Here is an 8,000-nt window from a genome sequence, read left to right on the forward strand (position 1 = left end):
TGTCCCTGTCTCTCACTCTCTCTTTCACACATTACAGCCTCAACTGCTGAGCGGAGCAAGCTGGGTGTGTGTATTCCCCAGGCTGCTGAGTCCTTGTTTTGATCATTGAAAGATTACATTCAGTGACCCCCTCCAGTGACCTCCCCTCCCCCCGAAGGTCACCTGTGTCTGTCTCTCCCTCTGGGTTTTTTAAATTTATTTTTTACACTCCCCGTCATGAAAATTCAACCATTTCAAAGGCCAACCCTAATACAGAAAAGAGTTTCATATATAAGGATTTATGAGTCAGATGAGGGCAACATGTGTTCGTGCTTCATTGTGTGAGTGATGGGAGAGGATTGACTTCCCACTGAGTACAGCTGCGGGCTCTTACAGACCTTTTAGGTCCTCATACTATGTAATTACTGTATTTATGTGTGGATGAAAGCTCCGGGTCAGATTGACACCAAAATCTATACACAGATTTGGGACTCTGAATAGGTATGCGTGTATTTTTTCATAGGCAGAGGTCACATAGGCTTTGCAGTGTTTTCTGTTTTTTATATATGGCTATGTGTAATGTCCTTTCTGCTCTAAGCAGCTTATCCCTGGGGTGAAAGGCAACGAATGAATAGTTGACCAGGCTGAAAGGACTCTGAGGGTTTTAAAAGTGTGTGATAAAAGCATTGCAAGGCAGTGCATAAAGGTGGGATGTATACAGATTTGATCAAAGCAACCCACAAACCTGTGTGTTGTGCCCTTGTTTTGCCTTCAGGCTGTTGGTAAGAGATACAATCATTTGACCCTAATGGGCCAAGTCTAATGGCTCCTCAGTCCATTCTTCCAGTGATTTGATTTGGTATGAGTTATCATATAATAGTAACGATATCCCTGTCAGGAAAGCATATCCTACTCTGTATTTATCACCAAGCGATAGTGTTATCATACTATGTTGCAGGAGGCTATAATGTCCTTTCTCTTTACCTTTTATGTCACCATGTCTCCATTTATTCCCTGCCCCTCAGGCTGCTGCTTTAATTTTCCAGCAACTAAAAAAAAAAAAAATAACACTCTCAACCTCCTGCCACTTTCCTGCCCTTGGCCTAAAGAGTCATTCCATCACCATCCTATAATCCTCCAGGAGTAAAATGATCCCCCTGACACCCATTTACTGCACCCCGTACCCCCTCCCCTCCCAAAACATTTCATATAGGAGTAAAAAGAGAGGAAGTATTTACCCCCACTCCCTGTGGGAATGTGTGTATGTAAGGAATCAGTCAAATTACACACTCAGATGTATTAGATGTGTTTGCTTACACCTCTCTGTCTTTATATTTTCCAGTTTTAATCATACTTGTGTGTTTTCACGCATGTTATGGTTGTGTTTACTTGTGTACACACTTTCTGTCGAGTATGTGTGTGGGTATGACTTAAGTCACTTTCAGGGACACACACTAAACTTAAGACGACTTGATTTTCGATTGGCTTGTGCAACTGGGGACAAAAGCCATGTCCTCAATTGGTAGGACACTGATTTTTGGGTCTGTGGTTAAGGTTAGAGTAAGGGTTTCGTTTAGTTTTGGTTAGTGTAAATCTCCAGGAAATTAACTAACGTCTATGCAAATATCCCAAAAGTGACTTAAGCAAACCTGTGTGTGTGTGTGTGTGTGTGTGTGTGTGTGTGTGTGTGTGTGTGTGTGTGTGTGTGTCTCTCATGAGCCTCTGTGAGCACGGGTGCTAAGGGGTTTAGCGTTGCCCCAAGGCTGCCCATAATCTACCCAGTCCCACCACTCCCCAGGCGCTGTGGTTTCATGTGAGTTGCCATTACTGTAGTGAAACCCCCCTTTAGGGGATTATAGTGCTGTCCCTCGCTCAAGGCATTGAGTTGATCCATCGTCTGCTGACTGTATTTAAGCACTCACTTAATGTGCTAATAGTGTTAGACTGAGGAGATGCTACAGAGCTTTTAACTTTCATCTTGTAAAGCCCTTTGTCTGCTGGAAATGCTGATTTCATGGCTCCTGGGTTTAAATCCATTGGTAATCAGTCTCAATCACAAAATATTATTTGAGCTTTAGGGTGTAGATATGTGACAAGGGGCTTAAAAAAAAAATCAAAGACACTGATTGGATCGCCTCACTGTTATGTTGGATGTATTTATGATGCCCACAGTTGACTTCAGGGATGGTTTTCATGTGTGTGAATCCTATGCAGTCGAGAGCAATTACTGGCTTGGATCTCCTCCAGGCAGCTGTGTTGCACTTGTGCTTTTCCCTCCCCGAATTTCTCTTCAAATTTTTGGGGGTCACAGAGCGTGATGGAGGGATGGAGTGGGAGTACATTATCTTTGTCTGTCAGAGTTCCTGGGTTTTCCAACTGTGTGAGTGTCTGCACAAACGAGTGTGTGTTCTCCATAGGCTGCTCTTGGGTTGCTAAGCAACCGTGTGTCTGCACAGTGGAGTGGGGGTGGGAAGCGAGAGAAGCACCGGGTCAACACAGACAGTCGCACAAGCATCGCTGCGTTTGATTGGACACAAGGGTGCTCCTGATGAATGATGCTGATCATTATCATGTTGGCTGGGTGTAGTGAGGTCTTAAAGTCCACTCTCTCCCTCTAAAGTCCATTTATCTGTATGGAAAACTGTGTGTGAGATTCAGTCTCTCCTGTGCAAAGATGATTATTTTATAAGTAAAGTTCAGTAATAAACAGGCGTTAGAAATATTTACAGAATCCTTGTGTTCATGGGGAGCTTTTGACGCTATCTGCTCTTTTACATAATTATGACCTGTGAACTAAACCTGAGTCATCAGTGATTCAGCAGATCAGCTGTGAATCCCCACTTTTTAAATTTCATTTGGACTCTTTTTTGTTGTTGTTGTTGTTTTTAAAGCATGTCTGGTTTAAAGTCTAAATAAATCAGCTTAGATTGAGAGGTCTGTGGTGACGCACAACTACATTTTTCTAATAAAAAAAATCCCAACCCCAGGAATCCAGATAGTGTAGCCTTTCTTCAACAAGAGACTATTTGACAAAAATGACCTAATCTTTCTTGATGGATGCAGATTTGTTCTGGTTAAGCATAAAAGACTGCATAAATGATCTTCTACCTGTGTCTGCACCATCACTACTGAAGGAGATAATGTTCGGACACAATACAGATCAGATTCAGCATAGAGCAACGGGTCCTAGTGATGGCTGGGATAGTGGGTGGTTTACGCTCCACTGTCACCGAGGTAATGGGTAAAGGTCCGAGGCCAAGGCGTCATGACTGAATGGCATGGTTGCTACGGGAGACAGGCCCGAGGCTGCTGTCACAAAAGCCCAGAGTCAGGCATGGCAGGTTAACAAGGACAAGCTGAACTGAACTTACTGTACCTGAACAAACCAGTTACACACAGGGTAATGATGATGATGATTACTGTATTATGGTGATTACTGATTATTATGAGGAGGAGGATTTTGCAGTGTGTCAGTGAGGACAGTTGAGCTGTCAGGGTGGGAATGACTGTATGTGCTTGTGTGTCTACCTACTGTATGTGCCTGATTCTGCTGAAGGTCTAATTTTTTCCTAACATAAGGATTAAATTAACAAATTAGAATAAAAACGGAGGCTTTTAAATGGTGTTTTCACTTGAAAACATGTTCCTTCACGGTGTCAAACCATGCAGACAATTTGTTTTTTTTAGCATAGATTTTGAGAGTCATTTTTAAAAAATATGTGTTTCAGCAAAACCTTTCAGCTACAACCAGAATAGTAGGTTTGCACATATAAGGAATTTACCTTGGTGTTGTCAAACAGTCAAAAATATACACAAAGTTAAGTAACTCCACATACTAGCAAAACAAAGAAAGACATTTACAATTAAAAATGTGTAAAATATATTGTAAGTGAGAAGAGCTGACAATTTACATTTTAAATTGAGAATGACACAATAAAAAAAATAAAATATTGAATTAAAAAAAGTTGCATCAACGAAACACAGGATTATGAAAGTTGTTTTAATTATATACAGGTTCCAGATTAATTTAAAGATGCATAATCAACATTTTTAATCAAAGGCGTATATGAAATGTGGGACAGCTGTGGTGAAAGTAGTTCAGTCCCCATATTTCGATCTGAACACATCAATTTTTTTATCTCCAACAGCAGTGAACTGTTAGCTGCCTTCAAGCTCAGGTGATTTGAGAAGTCAGAGATATAAAAGGCTGAATTCATAGGTCTCTTTCTTCTCCTGGGTTAGTGGATGACGAATATCGCACTGTGATTCACCAGGCAGGAGTCCAGAAACACGAAGTGTCTGAATGTAAGTACATAGTTGCTTTGCTAACAATCCATGCTAACGTCACCCGGCTAATATAGCCTAGCTACCACACTACAGGATGTGAGTCTATCCACTAGTATTGGAGTTACGACATTAAATGGCCAGATGGATTCAAAATAGTGAAATAGAGTTAGGACATGCCTGTTGTAGTTGAATTATAGCTTTATTACACTACTATACAGATCACTTTTTTTAAACAGGTAGCGTGGCTCCCGACTAATTGCAATTCAGTGACGTCACAGCAGGTGTTTTCAATCAACTGAGAGGTCAATCAATTAGTTGTCCATAGAAACGGTGTAAATGCTATGTTATCAGTAGTAACACTTTTTTTGTCCTTTCCTTCCTGTCTGCATATTGTTTTAAGCTTGCCTTTGTTGCATGAAAGGTGCTTAAAGTGAAGTTCTTTGTGCAGATTTTCAGTCATCCAGGTTATTCAGAGAGGGTTGAATGAGCCTTCTTGGTTGTAGATATTATCATGTGACAACTCCAGATATTTCACATATTTGCTTCATAAATTACTTGATTGATTATAAAATTGTTTGACACATGTTCTGTCAGTTGATGTATTACTATTGATTTATTTACTATTTAATGTATTTAATAATGTCAGAACTATACACTTCCATTCTTAATTTAGTGAACAAATAGCAAATCTTAAAACTTGAATCTTTTTAGAAAGGCCTGAAGGAATATTTTGTGAATCAGTTTTTTTTTGTTTTTTTAAATAAAATGAAATTTTAAAATTGACTCTAGGAACATTTGAAGGTAAATGACCTTATACTTGTTTATAACAAAACATAGTCTTATCACTCCTATATAGTGCAATGTTAAAAAAATTATTAAAAATATAAATGTTTATTTAGTTTTTGCCAATTGACAAATACTGAGAGCTGAGAGATATAAAAGTACTTTAAATAATATTGAAAAAAATGTGTATTATTTCTCACCTCACTCTCTCTCTGTTTGGGGCACGGATTTAAGACTCAGACACTGATGAGAGGACTAAACACCAAACCTTATGGGTTTATAGATTTAACCAGAGGGGGATTTTGGTGGCATATGGTCAGGGTGAATAGGTGGAGGAGCGCAGGTAGAACAGTAGCTATATATGGGAAACAGTGGGTGGGCTTAGGGGAGCTTTGTGGTGGATGTTAGGCTGGCGGGGGGCAGTTAGAAGGGCAGATATGGCCGTGATGTGTGGAACATTGCCCATAACTGGTAAGTAGTGGGTGGGGGAGGGTGATGCTGGCAGTCTTGGAGTAAGTCAGATAAACAGCTCTTCTCGTTTCCTGCTGTGGGGGGGTTTAGTGCCTGGTGGCAGACAGCCAACACCAGTGATGGCACCAACTGTCATTGGCAGCCCCTCGCTCTCTGCTGCCACGTTGAGTGAAGCCTCAACGTGTGTTGGTGGGTTTCTCATTCATTCAGTGGCCATTCCTGCATTATGGTTGAAATCATGATAGTAACATTTTCAGTCATCGATGTATATGATGATATGGTAAATTCACATAAAATCACATATAAGACAATTAAATTGATGTTTGGAATAGGTGTGGGAGGAATGCAGAAAATTCACACATTACACATTTACTGTTTTGTTTTTCATGTATAGATTATTAACAGAGAATAGTAAAAGGAAAAGCTTAATGTTTGGCAAATCATTTGGTGGAAAATATATTAACTCATAAATGATAACATATGGCTCCTCTCTACATAGGTAACAGTACATTAGTAACTTTTAACAGTAGAGCTGAAACACTTACACGATTCATTGATTAATTGATTGTCAGAAAATTAATCAGCAATCAGGTAATTGCTAAAGCGAGTCACTTTTCGAGCATTTGATATATCAGCCTCTTAAATGTGAGTATTTTCTGCTATTTTCTGTTCTATATAATGTGAACTTATAAGGTGAATATTAATATTATTGAATATAGAATATGACTCTGATAATGTGTGTGGTGTGGTCTGGTTTTACTTGACTTGCAGTGGCTTCCAGCACAGTAGACCTTCTTTCTAAGTTGAAGGCACTTAGCATGAATGATACATTTCTTAGTTGGGTAACATATTATCTGTCAGGAAAGAACCAGCCAGTTGAGGTTGTTGGATACATCTTTGAAGCTCTACCCATCACCTGTTAGAGACCATAGGAAGGCAACGTCATAACTCAGCATCTCCTGGTGTCCCTAGGAGAGAAAGTGCAGCAGGTATTAGTTGATGAGTTAAATGAAATTATGATGCACATTTTTTACAATCTTCTGACATTTTATAAATGTATTGATTATTCAAGAAAATAATAAGCAGATTACTCGATAATGAAAATAATCATTAGTTGTGTCTCCTCTTAAGAGTAAGAGTTATTAGTATTGTTAACCACCGGTACCACTTCCTGTTTCGACTTTGTACCATTAGAACACACACACTAAGTGTACATGCTCAGTATAGATCTCACAGTTTAAATGACAAGTAAATCAGAGTAACTTTGTAACATAAAGCTTGTTGCTCATACTTAACTTTCGGCTCGATGCTAATGGATTTATGTCTCCAGGTGAATCCTCTAGTAGTCACTGTATCGTGGCTCTTATTCAGCACTCAGTCAAGTGAAACCCTGCTTCCCCCTTCTCTCATCCCATGCTCTCTCTCTCTCTCTCTCTCTCTCTCTCTCTCTCTCTCTCTCTTTCTCTCTTTCTTTAATCACCACCTTATAAGACACTCAGCCACTTCCGCTCTGCCGCCCACTCTTCCGTCCCTCTCCTCATCTCTGTTTCTTCCTCATATTTAATCACCTGCAGTCAGTGGTCAGGCAGATCTCAGCTCTGTCAGGATTGGCTGCGCTGAGGAGTGGGCGGATCCTCATCTGATGCATCACACACACGTACCAGCGCAGCAGGACTGATCTCCTCTCTCACACTCTCTCTCTCTCTCTCTCTCTCTCTCTCTCTCCCTCACTCCCTCACTTTCCCTCCCCCTCTTTCTACCTCTCTCACTCTGCCTTTCATATATACGCCAGAGCGCACACTGCAGCAGAACGCCGGGCCAGTAGGATTTTCCTCCTCATACTACAACAGCTGAGAAACGAGAGAGACGGTTACTCGCTAAGGAGGGGGAACGGATGTGATTCATGGAGGATCTACTGAGGAGTACCTGACCCAAGAGCTGCAGAGTGCGTCGGTGAGTGTGTGTGTTTGTCTTGCTGTAGAAGTGTGTCCGTGTGTGTGAGTTCACTGCAGAAGCATCAGCACTGCAGATACACCGAACAGGGGCTCTGCTCGTCCCTCTCTCCCCTCCCCCCACTCTCCTCTTCATCTCCTCTCCTCTTTTTCTCTTGGAGCCTCCTCATATAAATAGTGACTTTACCCCTTTCTGAGTATGTTACATGTTTGGCCACACCTGGACACATCAGCTGCAGGTTAGACACTTGATTTTTCTTCACGAGTCACGAGTGATATGTGCTGTGCTGAAGCACAAATCAAGCTCAAGAGTAGTCATTTTTAAATCTTTGAAACTGTTTTCAAATACTCCTCCTCTGTGCAGGTTTACATCTGGCTCAGAAGCAGTTGTGCGGATTCCCTCACCCACCCACCTATCCCTCCTTCGGGACCGGCCTACTCCCTCCCTACTTGCCCCTCATCCTCATCAAGGATAGGATGCCTGGCTCTGCGCCCCTGTGCTGAGGAGGCGTCAGCGGGCAGCAGTAT

This window comes from Scomber scombrus, chromosome 9, assembly GCF_963691925.1.
Source record: "Scomber scombrus chromosome 9, fScoSco1.1, whole genome shotgun sequence".
NCBI classification, from domain to species: domain Eukaryota; kingdom Metazoa; phylum Chordata; class Actinopteri; order Scombriformes; family Scombridae; genus Scomber; species Scomber scombrus.